Below are 14,988 nucleotides of genomic sequence, written 5' to 3'. Positions count from 1 at the left end.
TGAGGAATTCTTTCTAAATATGTGCACATGGGATGCTAAATATTTGCTAGGAAAAGGCCAGCCCAAATTAATTCCTCCTGGAGTGGAGGAAAATGGAGTTTGCAAGGCTTATTCTGTCTCAGGAGTTAATATTGTAGTAATTAGGCAGAGCCGAGTTGTTACCTGCACAGAGACGTGGTGTTGCTGCCACAGACGCAGCATTCCCTTGGGAGGCTGTCAGGGAACATGGGTGTGTGTGTCAGTGAACCTGGAGGTGAGGACTCAGACAGAGAGGGGAGATTATACAATAATTTAAATGAAAATATTTGCTTCTTACTCTGCTTAAGCAGAAGAACTCCAAAGCAGTGCCCTGGCTGGGAGGCAAATGTCACCCACGGAGTCTCACAAAAGAGTCAGGATCCAGGTAATTGCGTACTCAGAACTGTTCCCAAGTTATCCAACATGCAAAGTAGAAACAAGACATGTTCCTCCTGAAACACTGAGTCTCCAGAGTGCTCCAGGGTAGAGGATGGGTTGTATTTATTGCCCTGTGCAGAGTTTTTGTGTGTTCTCATATGTAGAGCTTTGTCCGTGACAACTGCTGGCATCTGGCTCCCTTTCAGTGCTCCCCTGTGGGACTCCTGCTTGTGCTCCATGCATCACATCTCTGCCTCACTGATTCTGCACTGATCCAGAGGCACAGCCTCCCTGGCAAGGGTTTTCCTGTCTCCTCACCATGCTTTCTGGAGAGGAAGGAAGGGAGTGGAAGGGAACACCAAGATAAGATGGTGAGCATTTCACTGCTCCGTGCCTCAGCACCCCTAGCAATAAAGATATGTAAAATTTTCTCCTCCAACAAACTTTGGGGTTCAATTTGTGACTGTTCATAAGGGCAGAAGCTGCTATAGAAATGGATTGTTTCCAGTGTTCAGTTAATTAGTAGCGTTAAGAATTATCACAGCTCTGAGCTGGGTTTTGCTACATATGCGTGTCTGTCCCTCATTTCCTGCAGCAATTTGTTTTTCCTGTGAATAAAACGTTTACAGGCACCTTAAGCACTGTTCCCTTACCACCAGTGTTTTTGTTTAGGATACAAAACAGATTGGGGTGACAATTTTTACTGGCTTCTAGAAAGCCTCATTAGAGTTGAGCATCTTAGGAGTACAAGTTCTTCTCCAGGAAGCTTGTACCTGGACAATGCACCCTGTCACGGGACAAATAATTAAATTCAGCAAGCTTGGGTGAAATATACAATCAAAATGAAGGTGATTTCTTCTTTATGTAGCTTTTCTGCCTTCCCTTACCCAACACCTGCTCATTGCTGTCGTACTGAGCCCCTGCCTGGCTCTTTTTGCTCTCCTACCACTGGTCCAGAGCATCGCTCTTGGTTCCCAGGAGGGCTTGAGGCTCAGGAGAAACTGCTGTGCTGGGAGAGTTGTTCATGTCATTGCCAAAGCCAACCCTCTGATGCCTCTTTGTAGGGGAACTAAAGGTCACAGGGAGCTCTTGGGAAGGGATGAATAGCATGAAGGATTGGCACCTTCACCTGCTGGTTTCTGTGAAGCATTCAACACACAATTATAAAGTGATTCTGACTTCTGAGGGCTTTGCCCTAAAACAGGCTCTGTTCCCATCAGTGGACAAGCCATGGCTGTGTGCAGGGTTCTGGCTGAGGCTGTTTTTTGGAAGGCTGAGTGGTTTCAAGACATGGTGTGGGGGAGCTTCTACTCCCTTTCCTTTGCACTGTGACTTTCATGCATTCACACGGACAACTCTGTTCTCTAACCAGCTTTTCCCAAAATTGGAAATGAGCTAGAGGGGAAATTAAAACCATCAGCTTACCCTCAAATGCTCTGTGAATATGACACCTTTTTTTTAATAAAAGCTCTTCTGGATGTAACGAACAATAATCTATCTTTCTCCAGGCTGTTGACTTTCCTACAAAGAGCAATGCAAAACAGTGTCCTTCATGCAGCAATTGCAGAGGCTGTTAAACACCACCTCCTGGGAGGACCTTGTTCTCATCTAAGCACGATGCTTTTCTGACTAATTTAAATTTATCCTTATTCAGCCTTGTTGCTGTCAGAGCTGCTCCTCAAAATAGAACTTTTCCATAGGTGAAAGTCTCTAAATGCTGAATTGGAAAGAGGCAGACTTATGCCAGATTTTTAAAGTTACCTGTTTAAAATTCCACTTAAAAAATTAATATAGGTTAGTTTTAAGATGATATTTTTATATGGAGTGGCTTTTAGGCAAGGAATTTCTTTTTTGCTTATGTTGTTCCTCCTCCTTCCATATCACCCTGTGCAAGCATCCTTTGGAATCCAGTGTGGCTGGACAACATTAACTTTGCTTTGTGGATATCTTCAGAGCTGAGGTCACGGTAGCCTCTCTGTGAGGGATCTAAAAGTAATTTTTGATGTTTAACGTGATTAATTTTCTTCTTTTCAATATTTTTGTAAAGGATGGTTTCACAGTTTTCTGATATTTTCTTTGTAGAGATCTTTCCTTTGATTTGTTCTCTGTATTAAAAACCACGAGGTTTTGCAGCAAGGCTGCCTTGGTTTGATTCTAAACATTTCTCTGCTTCTATTGACACTGAAGTCAATAGAAAGATTCAGTGTTACAAAGAGATGTTATTTTCCTTGTACAACAACAATGGCAACATGAGAAAATTCTGGAGTCCCTTCTGAGCCCTCCTTGAGCCCAGGGCACAGTGGCTATCCCAGCCCTGTCCTTCCAGTTTGCTGGCACTTTCCAGATGTTGCTCAGCTTCCCTCATGGGTGACACCATCTGCAGATGCTGGGGAGCTGAGTGTGAAGTCAAGGGAAAAGAACACAACTTGACTCAGTTATTTTCCTTCCTGGAAAAAGGGAGGAGTGTGGAAGACAGAAAAAGCAGTGATAGCTGCAAGGCTGAGTGGTTTTCCAAAGGATTCTGTGAGACATCAGCTGCTCTGAGAAAGCAGAAGCTGAGAACAATTCTGCTGTAAAACCGACTTATTTCTGATCACTACCATGAAAAATTGTGATGGGCTGTGATAAAAATTGTCGTGTTGATTTCTTGGCAAGCTTGGCTAGTCATGCACTGCTGTCTGTCGAGTCTCTGTTGGCTTTAGAATTTTTGCATCATCCTTCCTGTGTTAATAAATGAACTGTAACATCCATAAAACTTTTCTGAAACAAATCTGGGATTAGCCTAGTTCAGGGAGCATCTGGATCAGTGGTGCTGTGCCCTGTGCAGTGAGAAGATGCCAGGAGCTGTCTTTGTGATGCACTGGATGTTCAAGGCAGTGGTGGAGTCACCATCCTTGGAGGTGTTTAAAAGACATGTAGATGTGATGTTTAGGGAGATGTTTCAGTGGTGGACTTGGCAATGCTGGGTTAACAGTTGGACTTCATGATATTAAAGGTCTTTTCCTACCTGAACAATTCTATGATTCTAAATTGGTGTTCTGGGCTTGGTTTAAAACCCTGACTAAGCTTAATATATGTGTCCAGTTCCTATCGGCTGCGTGGTTATTTAAATGAAAATGTTCTCCTCTTGCTTTCCAGGCCCTCTACTTCTCTTCTGCTCCTCTGCCGTCTACCAAGGTGCAAAATTTGCAAGATTATCTACTGCCTCCAATCCCAGCCTTCTCTCATCCATGGGATGCTCCCCAGTCCTGTCTGGTAAGTCTTTTCACATTCAAATACTTCTTAAAAAAGTCATAATACTTCTGAAAGTAGATAAGTAGATCCTAGGGAAATCCACTTTGGGATTGGTAAAGCAAAATGTATTTCATACATTCAACATTTTCTTCATTGAATTGAAGGGAAAGAAGTAAAATAAAAGAATTTTTAGCTTCTTGTCTCTAAAGTTTGAAACAAGCTGAGATGCCTAACTTCAGTGTGGACTAAAGCTCTAAAGAACTTGATAAAAAACATTAGGGACATGACTTGGTTTGTGTGAAAGGCCAAGGAGAACGTGCCATTTGCTTGCAAATCACCTCAGCTGTCCTGGCAAAGCTGCAGTGGTCACTGCCCTGCCACAGTACCTGGAGGATCTTGGGGGGGCCGTGCTGGCTGAAATGCTGTTCCTCCCCTACCTTAAGTTTTCCATAAGGATCACCCAGCAAAGAGAACACAGGCTTTGGACTGGAGACAATTTCTTTTTAGAGTTGGATGGGCAAATACTGGGTTGCTACACAAGGAGAGTGTGATGTGCTTGTTTTCTGAGGTCTGTGTTTGCTTCCAGCGTGTTCCCTGTATGTGTGATACTGAAAGCTATAGAAACCTGCTAGTGTGAATTCTCTGGGCAGCTGCTATAACTGTCCTAACTTCATAGAAACTTCTCTCAGATGTACCAAACTGTCAGCACTAAAGAACACTCTGGGCCAGCTCTTAGAGGGTTGTCTTGGTTTGAAAGACAGGTGTCCGCTAAGGAAGGCAGAAGCCTCCCTTGGAATGGCAGATGCAACCCCCTTCCCTCCGAGTTATTATAATTTTGAAATCAAGGGGGCTTTTAGGCAAAGATGTGGGAAATAGGAATAACAGTTCTTTACTATTATATATCTATCTGTGCATAACCAGTCAAACAAACAGCAATAACTATGGCAGTGACAGCAAACAATCACAAACCCAGTCCCAGCCTTCTCGGCTGTCGGGCCCTTTCCCCTCGGGTGCAGTTCCGCTCGCAGCCGGCAGGGGCGCTGGCGGCTCCCGGTGAGCAGGGCAGGTGCGATGGTTCCCCCGCGGCTGCAGGGGGCGCTCCGGAGCGAGCTCGGGGAGCACGCGGCACTGGTGCCCCGGGATCCCGGGAAGGGATGGAACAAAGGCTTCACAAACCCCTGGGCAGCCGATCCCAGTGTCCGGCCGGACCCTCGGGAACAGCAGGCTGGAACGGTGGGCTGGAATGGCAGGGATGAGCACAAATCCTGGGTGGCAGACGAGATGTATCCAAACGGGGACCCCCCCCAGAGGTCTGGGCAGGCAGGGCGAGCACGGCTACAACGCAGCGAAGGCTCCAAGCGGTGGCGGGGCAGGGCGGCCACAGCCCGGCTCCGACTGGGGCAGGGAAGGCGGGCTGGGGATCCTGGGGCTTCTCCAGTAGAGAGGAAAAGCAGCCAAAGAAAGCCGACTCCTCTCTCCAAGACCAGACCGACTGCCCACACACCCAGGTGAAACAAAAAGAGCAGGCAGCTCTTTTGTTTTTCTTAAGTACTTAGTCATTTGTTCCCCCTAGCAACATGTATGGGGGAAAATTCCTTTAACAGAAAAAAACCAAACAAAAAAACCAAACAGGAGAGCTCCTAAAACCCCAATAAGGGTCCAGCAATTTCTTGTGGCTTAGGCGATATCTGAGAAGGTTCTGGTTTTGCCCCGCAGACATCTGAAGATGAGAGTTTTGATTCTCAGCAACATCTGGACCTCTCTTACATCCAGCTGATGTGGGAAACTTATTAACCTTTGCTGAGCAGAGTTTGCTTTTTAAAAAATGGATCAAAAGAACATGTTTTGATACATTAAAAAATGCATGTCATAAAACTGCTGTTTCTGTGCCTGCTGAAGCCAAGAACTGCTCAGGCGTGAGAAAGAGCAAAGAGAAAAAAGCCAATAAAAACTATCCAAGCCTAACAGAAATATTAGGAAAGGAGATGAAAGACAACCACCCGGAATGCCCATGAAACAACTGATTTTAATCCCCTGCTGGTGCTACAAGTTTCCTTAGAAAGGGAATTTATAGATGAAGGACAGATTGCATGGATAAAGTACTTGGTCAGTGCTTGTAACCCTCAGCCTGGGGCCAAAAACTCCTTAAAGGCAAGGAATGACGCTTTTTGTAGATATCAGAAATTCCCCTGTTTCTTGCATGTCCTCTGCAGATCTGATAGTTCTTTAGGGAAGGAGTGTTGGCCTCCAGTCATACAGAAAGGAGGCAGCAAATGTGCACAAGGAGGAAGTGCTATGGACTTAGGAGCTGCTCAGTCTTTGGAAAAGTGGAGCTGAAAGAAATTTATAACTGATTAGAGAGGCTGGGAAAGGTTTGGAAATGGTAGCACCAGGTTCGTACTGCTGAGATAAAGCTTGTAATACAGTGGGCTTGTGAAAACCTCCAGGATTTATCCTTATGCAGCAGCATGAGTTTGGACAGTGGCCAGGATGCCATCTGCAAGTGTCCAACGAAAATCCAAAATACTTTATAGAATAGATATTGCTCTCCCTCCACTCCCCAACAGCAGTTCCAGCCAAGTGGGAATGGAGGACTTTTATAATAAGATTAGTGGGCTATAGGCCGCAAGCAGAGAGCTAACCTTGTCTGCCTCCAAAGCCAGGGGTATAATCTCTAAATTAAATTTACATGATTTATCACATCCAGGAAGATGGGTGAAAAAACCAGAAAAAGTAGAGGAGAAGCAAAGAGATGATGGCCATTGGACTGAAGGGGTTTTGTCTTGTCAGTGGTAAAATGTGTAACTCAAACCACTAAAACGGGATTAGTAGTGGGTCCCCAAACCAAATTGTTCTGAAACACAGAGGTTCTTAATATATTGTTTTGAAAATGCAATATCTCAGGACAGCGACCCATCTGTTGTCAGGAGGAATCAGATGGAAAGTGCATTAAAAGTTGGAATTAGTCTCCACTGGGAGATCTGCACTGAGTCATGGTGATATATGGGATCTGTGCAAAGGAAGGAGAGACAATATTGTCCCCATGATTTATGCATTGCATAGTCACTGCCACTTTCTACAGCATTCCTGTTCTGTTGGCTGCAGACAGCAGCAAAGAGAGGGTCCCCCTGGCTCCTTCGCAGTCTCATTGTGGTGGGGGTTGAGTGGTGAGGCAGCTCTGCTAAGATGGGGGAAATGTGCTTGAAAAAGGAGGAGCTCACACAAAATGCAAAGGCCAACAGAAGCTGGCCCAGGAGAAGAAATAGCAGGTTTGATGCATTTTTTCACTTGATGCCTTAATGTATAGAGTCAAAACATAGAAGGATGGCTTGTTTAAGCATCTCAAGTATGTTCCTTCTTCACAGCCAGCTTTCATGGCATCCAATAAAGTCACTGTACGCATGTAAATCCATGGAGGACTCACAGGGAATTTGGGCTGTGCAAGACCATGCTGCCTTTGGAACAGTGTGGGCCTGCAACCAGTCTCAGTCCATGGGTCAAGGAGAGCTAAAACCATGTTTGTCTACATAGGCAAAATAAGAATTGGACCTGGGACAACTGCAGCTGCTGAGCTTGTGGTGCTCCTAATGAAACCCACTCTGTCTTTCCTTCTGTGATCCCCTACTCCAGCCCTTCCCACTGCTGCTCAGCTGTACAGGCAGTTGGCTTTCATCCAGCCAAGTGCTCTGATTTTAATTTGCTGCGTCTTGAGTAACAGCTACAACTAGGACAGGTATAAAGTCACATCCTGAAAACCTCTCCTACACACCTTGCAAAGGGACTGATTAAAACTTTCTTGTTATCCCTGGGAAATCTGGGTGCTTCCTAAGGAAGAACTGTGAAATCGTTTCCCTTGTTAACTGCTGGGGTCTTCTTGGAAATCCTATCATATTTCATTTTTATTACCTGTTACTAGAACTACCCAGGTGGGATATTGAAGAACACTTGTCAAAAAAATGTAGCATTCTTCTTTTATTAGGAAAAAATGAAATTTACTCATAATCCAATCTCCTTCTGAAATTACTATAGATCCAGGCAAAGAGGAATCGAAGATAATATATTTTCTTCATTTATTGCATTAGCATTCATCAACTTTCCTTGTATTTTTCCATCTTTTTTTCCTTTTTTTGAAATAAAACCCCCAGGTATTTAAAGGCTAGTAAAGACCATTTTGTTTTGTTTTTGCTGAGTTTTGCTGGTTAGCTGAAGCTGGCACATGGCCAGCCTCACATCCACATAGTCTCTGTTAAAACTTGGTGGGGTGCCACTCCAAGGAGACACCTCATTAAATTCATGTTGGCAAATGTTTGTCACCTTCTCAGGAGCTCTGCAGTGATTAAGGTTGGGATTTTCCTCACCTCATCTCTGAGCCAGCTCCTGGAGCCATGCTAACAGGTGCTTTCACAGGTAGCCAGGATTACTTGCCCTCTAAAGTGTCTTTCTCTCTCTCTGTTGTTGAGGTAGCCTGGATGACAGGCCCAGGTTACACACTTCGTGTTTTGATGCTTAAAATAAGATGAATTCCATCCTCCAATTCCTTCAAAACTATTTACTTGATTTTTCTTCCCTGCTGCCTCTGGCAAGAGTATGTTTCAGATCAGTTCTTCCCTGCATGAAGAGATCCTCGCTCAGTTCCTCCAAGGCTTGACCTTTCCCGAGCTTTTGTATTTATGCCACCTGCTTCCCACATTTGACATAGCCCTAAATAGTTTCAATCATCTCATGAATTCTCTTTAGAGTTATGTTTTACCTTGGTCACCTCTGAGTCTCCTCTCTCTCAACAAATACAGGTCATGTTTGCCCAGTGCTTCTGTGTGAGGTGCCAAGCTGCTGAATCAGTCTTGTATTGCCTGAGCTCCTTCCTCACAGCAACATCTTCTGGGCCAAGCTCTTGCTTACTTGGAATGTTTCAGTGAGGGAGAGGAAGGACACGAGGAAATTATTTTTCCTTGGCAGAGGCTCTTGTGCTGGAGGAGCCCTGGTGCAGCTGAATGTCTCTAGAGTTGTGAGGAGGTTGCTGAAGGCAGTACAGTAGCTCCATGAAGGGGGTTTGTGCCAAAATTTATATGCTGGGAAGTTTTGAGAAAAGTGGAATGGATTAATTGCTCTCTGGCTTTGCCTGGGTGGTTTTGGTTTGGTTTTGTTTTTTTTTTTTTTTTTTTTTGGTCATTGTTTGTTGGTTGGGTTTTTTTTCCCCAAAACAAACATTTGGGACCCTCCAGCACACTGGAAAAAAGGTTGGAGGTTTGGTGAGAAGCATCCAGGCCACACATAGATATTTCTCTCTTCTTTAGTTCTTTTCCTATCCAGTTACCCTGAAATTCACTTTCCTATGGTTTGGGTTGTTTCTATAGCTTGGGCACCAAAATACTGTGGAGGGAAAGGCCATAAAAGTAGAGCATGGCTCAGCATTACCCAAATGGAACAGCTGTGATATGTGCTGTAGTTTGGGACTGGTTTTGTGGAAATCACTTATCCAGCACTGTATACTGCACAAAGTGGAGCATCTTGATCGAAATCTCAGTTCACTGCTTGCTGAAATCTAATCCTGTGCCTTCACGTGCTCTCAGGAGCTCTTAGCTTAGGTACACAGCTTGGGACAACAGTGTAAGGAAGGCTGATATGAGAACTGGGTTTTTTGAGGAAAAAGACTGATGAAGAAATGGGAGGGAAGAGAAGCTGTTTAACATTCTGGGCTTGCTCAGATGCATAGAGAGAAATCAATCTTCCCTCTAGTGAGGGATGGGGTGGACCCATCCTGCCCCACTCCTGCTTGTCCTTGCACTGTCCCAGCCTGTTCCTGAGACCATCAGGCTGTGGTTTGCAGTGCATCCCCCTCTTCAGCTCTGTCTCTGCTGCTGGCGCCATCACAGGTTGTGTCTGTCAGAGCTGGCTGATCTTTCACTGAGAAGGGAAAAATATCCACTGTAAACCTCACCCAGAACATCACTGATCTGGAAGAACAGCTCCCAGGAACCAGGCAAGTGAATGATTTATCAAAGGTAGTTTTGACCCTTGCCAGGGTCGTATTAAACACCTTCTTTCTTTCTGCCTGACTGTGCGTAGCCTGGAGAGACTGGGCTCGTTGATATATGTTTTTCCCATCTTATTTGCCATTATCTGAGCCACAGTGAGAGAGTTTCAGTCTTTGCAAATGTGTTGGGCTAAGGTGAGAGGAAAACAAATACAGAAAGGTGGTGTGCTCTGCTGCTGTAGCAGGGGCCAAGTGGTTTCTGACAATTTTAGTGTGAACTATTTATTTGTGAGTCTGATGTGCAGAGTCTGCTGGTCCTTAAGCAGCAATGGTGCTGCATGTAGACAAGTTTTGGTTAATTTCCATAAAAATGAAGATTGTTTTTATTTGGAGGAGGCACTAAGTTCTGTTCTGCAGGGGCAGGAGGGATTCCCCACTCCTTGGAAACTTCACATCAAAAGCTGATGTCTCACACCCCAAGTTCAGTTCACCAAATTTAGATTCCAAAGCATCTCTGTTGCCCTCCAAACAACCTCCCATTTCATTCTGGAGATTGTGACAGGCACCTGCACAGGACTGAGCCCTCAGATTTAAAAGACGTGTGCGTGACACTTGGAACACGGTTTAGTGGTGGCATAGCAGTGCTGGATCAATGGTTGGACTCAATGAACTTGGAGATCTTTCCAACCCAAATGATTCTTTGTGGACTTTCCAGCCTTTTACGCTATGAGTGGGAAGGGGAACCTTGTATTTCTCACCTCAAGAGAGAGGTGTCCCTTGTCCTCTGTTATCAGGGTGACAGCACCCTTTGTACCATAAGGTTTTTAACTTCACAGTGGGGCAGTAAGAAAACACTAGACTTTGTCTAAAGAAAAACCTTCGAATCTGCCAAAAACTTGTGAGACAACAAAACTTGCAAAGTGCCTGGAATGTGTCTGATTTATGACTGCTTTGTGGGCGTAATTTTTTCTGCTCGCTGGTCCTAGGCTTTATTTGCTTTGGGAAAATACCACTGTGAGTGTTTCAGTGTGACATTTACAGTTTCCCTCATGCAAATTGGCCCAGCAGCAGCCCAGGGACAGCAGACCATGAACTTATAAGGGCTGGCAGGGAGAGTGTACAGGGAGGTCAATAAGGGGGTGTGATTTCTCCTCCCTGCAGAAAGGGAGCTGGATCAGTGGCTGTGGAAGGATGCTCTGGAGACCTGATGCAGAATTGTTTGTGTTTCGTTTCAGCTGCCCTTTTTCCCAGCTAAATCAAACTGGTATTTTGGGGCTGCACTGCTTAGTTTCAAGCCTCAAGGCATTTTTCTTTCTGAATGATGCTATTTAGTTTATTGTTTTTTTTGTCTGTGTGGTTATTTTTAAGAAAAGCGGTGAGGATATATATTGTTCCTGTCTTCTGCTTCCCCAGACCCTTACACAAATTTGTAAATCCTCTGATCCAGTTTTTTTTTTTTTGAAAGAGGAGAGGAAGAGAAAACACACTTTGGAGCAGAATTTGAAGGTCTATCTAGAAACAAAACATTTTGGATGAAGGGAAAATCAAGTTCTATAATTGGAATTGATTTTTAAGGTTCACCACGAAGTTTGCACTGCAGTGGAGACTTGAGAGTAGGGAAAAAAGATGCACAATAAGCATGATGAGACAGTGGTATCAGGCACTGTAGAACCTGGTGGTGCAGTGTAAGGTGAGATACTGCAATTCTCTGAAGAGGTGGAGGTGCGAGCTCTAACAGCTTGGAGTAAGGTGCACTATGCAGCAAGAGCTGGCACTGCTTTAGTGTTTGGCTGGATACAGCACTGATTTATCTCAGGAAGGAGTTTCATGCAGCAGGGCACTGTAGGGAGACGGTTGCTTGTGATTTACTCATTGTGCCAAACTCGCTTTGAGTTTTATTTTTAAAAACCCTGTGTAGTCTCTTTTTCCTGCCTCCCTCTCCCGCACTAAGCAGCGCTAAATGCTGCTTGCCACTGAGGACATTTAAACTAATTTTTCCAAAGTGCTGATGAAGCAGGGCACACTTTTATTGCTGTCATAACACCGCTCAAGCTCGCTTCCTTGATCGCGTTTGTAAAACACCGACCTTAATAAGTTCGCACCCCAAGGAGCGGCTGGTGCGGGCACAGCCCCTGAGTGACAGCCCATCTGCTGCGTGTCCTGCAGGCCAAAATGACTTCATTACCAGGCAGCATGGAGGGGAGAGCAGGGGCTGGCAGGAGAGCTCAGCTTTGCTGTACCTACCGCTATGCTCCTGCCCCGTTTGATCCCGCGGTGCATGCCAAGGTAATTGGCAGGTTCTGGTGCTCCTGCTGGGTGACTCTTTCATTGCCCAGCACGGCTCCTGCCAGTGGGGAAACGTGCTCTTTGCACGTCAGCACATTTGCACGCTGCTGTAGGACCCAGGTGCCCGCAGAGTGAGGCAGCAAGGGGAGGAGAGGGGCAGGGCAGGCCGAAGTACACAGGCAACTGAAGCCCATCTTTGCCTGCCTAGGAAGCGTTAAAAAACCCTTTCAACTAGATGCCCTCAGTAGCACAACAAGAAAAATCTGGAAGTCTGGGGACCCCGCTCCCAACCCAGTAATAACATCCTGTGAGTCTATCTCTGATGCATGTCAAGCTGTGCCAGGGGAGGTTCAGGTTGAACATCAGGAAGAATTTCATCACTGGAAGGGTGGTTAAGCATTGGAATGAGTTGTCCAAAGAGGTGGTAGAGTCACCATCCCTGGAACTGTTCAAGAAATGACTGGATGTGGCACTGAGTGTTACGGTTTAGTGGCATGGTAGGGTTTGGATAAAGGTTGGATTCAGTGATCTTGGAAGTCTTTTTCATCCTTAATGATTCCATGTAGAGCAACATCCATGTGTGACTGCACACACATCCTGGCACTGTGCAGTCCAGGGCTGGGGACAGCCAGCTGACTCTCACCCAAAGCAGTGCAAATCAGGACTGTCTGCGTGTCCCTTCTGAAGAGGAGGCAATTCTGTAGTCAGGCTCGAGTCCGTAGTATGTAGTGCGCTGTCACAGGCAAGAGACATCTCTTCCCTTAGCTGAAAAGAGCTTGAGCCAAGTTCTCTTTGATCTCCTGATCAAATCTGCAAATTTGCCTCAGCTCCAGCCTGGGGCACTTGCAAGTCAAAGCCAGCCTGCAGCTCAGTTACTGTCCCCTGGGTCTGACCTGCAGGTACGACGGCACTTCTGACTTCTTTGGCTCTCCTGAAAATACACAGTCCGTCCAACCCCAAGCTCATCTCTTTCTCCCTCTTCCACCCTGCATATCTCTCACCCTCTCAGTCCTGCCACTGCATCTACTCCAGTCAAAAAGCTCCTCTGGAAGCAGCAATCCCTCTGAGCAGGCTCTGGAGTGGTTCCTCTCGGCGGCTGCGGCCTCCCTGTGCACATCCACAGTGGCAGCTCAGTCCCCACAGCCAGAGGCCCTACTATTTCAGTCCTGGCCTTGGTCTGGGGAGACTCTGGTGGCAGATTGTGTTGTGATTCAGTAAAAATGATAAAAGGTTGGGTGTTCACAGAGCTGTACATGCTTACAGCTGACTTAACAGTAGCTAATTAATTTTCCCACTGTTGTGATTCACTGGGGCAGCATTTTGTCCAACTGTGGCTAAAACCCTCTCCAAAGCTTTGTCCTGTCAAAGAAACTGACACAGGATGATAGCAGACCCTTGTGTTCTCACCCCCTGCTCACCCCCTCTTTGCTTCTTCCTGTTCCTTGGCCTATTTTTTGGGTCCAGATGAATATGGAAGTGGCCCCTAAATGAAAAGAATAGACTACTAAGTCTTGCTGGCGTTTTTATGTGAATTATCTCCTGCCTTATGTTCTGCTTCTCCCTCTCAGTGTTTCTTGGTTAGGATGTTGTGCCTTCAAGTCATGTCTTGATGAGAATCAGACTGGGCACTGAGTCCTGTAGGGGAATCAGATGTTGAGGGTAGCGATTGAAGCTTTTTGGCAATTTGCTTTCAAATGTCTTGGCAACAGGAACAATTTAGAGCTAATGAAATAGATGAAGAGGAAAGAGGAGGTCATCTCTCAGGCTGGAAAAGGCAGCTTGTGTCATTTGCTCAACACTGGCTTTAAGACAACCCAGCTGTCCCAGAGAAGAAAATGTTGTGGGTTTCTTGTCCCTCTTTCTCTTTGATGTAGGCACTCACTTTGTCTGCAAGAAGGGTTGAGGCATATCTGGGCTGAGTGGGGCTCTGCTGGGGCTGAATAAGTGAGGAAATAAAAGAAAATCTTGATGGCACAGACCATGTTTCTTTGCCATTTAAAGGAGCTCATGACAGTAAAAACTGTTTGCAGAGTCATTGCAATATTTGTATAGGTGTGAGCAAACCCTGGCCTTTGTCTGGAGGAGAGGGAACTGTGGATCACATCTCTGAACTTCCTCCATCCTCCCCAGATCCCATGGTGTCAACCTTATTGGCTAAGGAAGCACAGAATTGATATTCTGGACTTGTCAATATTCTTGTCCAGCATTTTTTATCCTGCTCTCTCTCATTGCTCTCTCCACTGCAGTTGTTTTATTTTTGCTTCTCTTGATTTCCACCTCTACTCCTTTGTGACATGACCTTTCCACATCTTTAAGTTCATGGTCCTCATTCTGTGTGTTTGATACAATTTTAAGTAGTTTTGTAGTTTCTTTTCCTTCCTCAGTCCCTCTGGAAGAGATATCACTCGGTCAGGTCATAATTTCTTTTCCTTCTATAGATTCCAGCTCCACTTCTCCACCCTGCTGTTGTAACTAAGGTCCCTCAGTCCCAGAACAACTCCCTGCATCCCTGTCACAAGCTCTGCATGCCTTTGTAGTGATCATTTGTTAGGCTGCTGTCAGCAGCTAAATGCATGTTCTGATATTCTCCCTGTCTCTGTGTTGTTGCTGAAGCTCTGTTGGTGAATTCAGCCTCGTGTCCTGGATGTCTGAGCAAGGTGATTGGGGACTTTCTCATCCCTGTCTCTAAGCCCAGGGAAGTGGCTTGGTGAGAAATGGAGATGTTTTCTCCAGTGTCAATGCCATGATCGTGCTGCCATGTGGGATATTGCTTTGGGAGGAGGCAAGAGCCATGGTGGGTGCTGATTTATTGTATTTTGGTTTGTGCCCTTTGCCTCTTCTCCTGACTCTGGGCACCACTGAGGAGAGTTTGGCCCTGCCATCTGTATTTCCTCCCTCAGGTATCAATACACATTGATAAAGTCTCCCTGAGGGTTCTCTTCTCCAGAGAACAACCCCAGCTCCCCCAGCCTTCCCTTGTACATGAAGTGCCCTTCTCCCTTAGACATTTTCCTGGCCCTTTGCTGGACACCCTCCAATACATCCATGTTTCTTTTGTTCTGGGGAGCCCAGTACCGGACACAGGACTCCACATGTGT

The 14,988-nt window shown here is 45.7% G+C and overlaps 1 long non-coding RNA gene across 2 annotated transcripts in view; it reads left to right on the top strand.

Moving 5' to 3' along the window:
• The window catches only part of LOC121658157, a 171,170-nt gene that overhangs the window by 30,006 nt on the left and 126,176 nt on the right, over nucleotides 1–14,988 (top strand). For both annotated transcript variants that reach the window (XR_006013852.1, XR_006013853.1), the window contains exon 2: nucleotides 3,535–3,651. This is a non-coding gene — a long non-coding RNA (uncharacterized LOC121658157). The remainder of the gene's footprint in view (nucleotides 1–3,534; nucleotides 3,652–14,988) is intronic.

This window comes from Corvus kubaryi, unplaced genomic scaffold (assembly GCF_017639235.1).
Source record: "Corvus kubaryi isolate FWS band 111438036 unplaced genomic scaffold, C.kubaryi_AGA036_p1.0 split2-37374, whole genome shotgun sequence".
Classification (NCBI taxonomy): Eukaryota; Metazoa; Chordata; class Aves; order Passeriformes; family Corvidae; genus Corvus; species Corvus kubaryi.
Note: the sequence above shows the minus strand (reverse complement) of the source record. Positions and strands in the feature narration are given on the sequence as shown.